Here is a 2,656-nt window from a genome sequence, read left to right as displayed (position 1 = left end):
CAGGTTTGTTAGTTGGGTCCACTAGATTAGTCTGGGTCACTGGGTAGGTCGGATCAATGGGTAGTCGGATCCAATGGTGTAGTCTGGTCAATGGGTTGTGGGTCGGGTCATAGGTTTGTTTGGGTCACTAGGTTAGTCTGGGTCAGGGTCCACTAGGTTAGTCTGGGTCACTAGGTTGTCTGGGTCACTAGATTAGTCTGGGTACTAGGTTAGTTGGTCACTAGGTTAGTGGGTCAGGGTCATCTAGTTGGGTACTAGGTTAGTCTGGGTCAGGGTCATAGGTTGTATTGGGTCACAGGTTAGTCCGGGTCAAGATTAGTCTGGGTCAAAGGTTAGTCTGGATCAAGGGTTAGTCTGGATTCATGGTTTATCTGGGTATCAATGGGTTAGTCTGGGTCAGGGTCACTAGGTTGTTGGGTCACTAGGTTCGTCTGGGTCAGGGTCACTAGGTTAGTCGGGGCACTAGGTTAGTCAGGGTACTAGATTAGTGGATCAATGGGTAGTGGGTGTCCGATGGGTCAAGTCTGGTAATGGGTAGTCTGGGCTCAATGGGTTAGTCTGGGTCAGGGTCACTAGGTTAGTCTGGGTCAACTAGGTAGTTGGGTCCGGGTCACTAGGTTAGTCTGGGTCCCGTTAGTCTGGGTCACTGGTGTCTGGGTCAGGGTACTAGGTTCGTTGGTTAGTCTGGGTCACTAGGTTAGTCTGGGTCACTAGGTTAGTCTGGGTCACTAGGTTTGAAGTATCTTCAGGCGTTGTATCACTTCTGCATTGCCCTTTTTAATCTTTAACCCTTGTGTTGTCCCCCCGGCTCCAAAAGATTATTACTTTTGACCCTTTTTTCGACATTTGACATTTTTCACGCATCATTTTTTATTTTTTTATTCCACTAACACCACTTTACCACCACTAGTTTCACACTATGTTTTCGAATCCATGGTCAATAACCCTCATTTACATAGAATTCTACCTAATATTTGAGCTATTAAAGCAGAAAACATGAATTATTCAGACTAATAGTTAAGATCAGAGGAGCGTATGTATGGATGCTGATTTTAAACCATTTCAGTTTTCACCCAAAATTCAATGAAAGTGATTAATTGCAAAATTTGCAAAGAGCGTTGCATGGAATCCATCCTTTTTTGTGGTATTTTGGTTAAAAAGAAACCCATATTTCAGATATAGACATTCTTAAAAGGGGTCAAATTTGACCCGAGGACAACAGGAGGGTTAAATGTCTTTTCATGACGCCTTTATATTGCGTCACGAGTTTTTTTCACTCTACAACGAGAGCAACTCGGACGTAACTGCAACAACTCAGATTACAGGAAGCTGCAAGCTGTAAGCGACGATCACTGCAGGGCAGACAGCTTCTTCTTCAGGCTCTTTAGGCCCAGACAACGGCAGACATGAAAGGTTTACACCCGAGCAACAAGAAATCCACCCCCCCGAGGCCTTTGAGGTGCGAAGGACTAACGCACGTCTGAGAGTACCGATGGTCGCAGCCTTGGAGGCGTGGACGGGGACATTAATGAAGGTACAGGTTCAGAGAGCCTCCTAGGGAGGTATATAAATACAAATCCTTTGGCCTTTGGGAGTACGAATGTAAAGAAAAACACCCTCCAGCCGCACACACACACACACACACACGCACGCGCACGCGCACACACTCAGAGTCCCTGTAGCATAGCCTGCAGTGGAACTTTCTCTCTCAACACATTCGCACTAAGCGAGCCGATCCACTAACCCATAGAATAGATATATAATAGATAGATACCCATAGAATAGATAGATACACAGAGAATAGATATAGAATAGATAGATACACACAGAATAGATATAGAATAGATAGATACACAGAGAATAGACACACTGATCTATTCTCAGCTGTGGGGTTGGGTTACCTCAAACTAATCCTTCTGTGGAAGACCCTCAGAATAGATGAAATACAGTTAAAAACCTCCATGCTTAAATATTCCACCTATCACAAGCTAGCAGCAATAAACGACCAAAAATTACTAAATTATGGACAATCTTTTGTTGAACAAAGACCCCAACAAACAACGGCGTTTAGCTCGGGCTCAGTGGGTTAACAGGCCGATTAAAGGGCCCACACTCTGCTTGTGGATCATCCTTCCGGTTTGAGCCCATAGCTTTTTTTAGACGTAGCGGGATATGATCCGCTAGTCTCGATAGCCAGGTAGGACCTTTTTGATTTTTTTGGCTTTTGAGGAATTTGGTAGCAACCGGGTCTGGAGACCCATCGCAATCGGTGACGCCCCTTCTTATTACTCAAGATATACACATATAGACATATAGATATACAGTATAATGATCCTGACTACAGTCTCATCCACTCCTAACAAATGCCAGGCAAAAGCACCGGGCGGCTAAAGCAGGAGGCCCGTTCATTTTTTACAGAAGGAGAAGGACACCCGGGGGACAACGGTCAGACCAGCGAGGCAAAAACTGAGGCCAAGAGGTTTAATTACATATTCAGCCGAGCCAAACCGAGCCAGGTGTCCGACCGAGGCCAAGTCATTCATAATAAATCAAGTTCAGCTAAAGGCCAGAGGAACTTTCCCTCTGTACCGACGGGTTCACGCTCACATAAAACACATGAGAACACAGAAAATATAATACCAAATATAGTTATAGA

This window comes from Etheostoma spectabile, chromosome 13, assembly GCF_008692095.1.
Source record: "Etheostoma spectabile isolate EspeVRDwgs_2016 chromosome 13, UIUC_Espe_1.0, whole genome shotgun sequence".
NCBI lineage: Eukaryota > Metazoa > Chordata > Actinopteri > Perciformes > Percidae > Etheostoma > Etheostoma spectabile.
The sequence above is the reverse complement of the archived record's forward strand: the minus strand, read 5'-3'. Positions refer to the sequence as shown.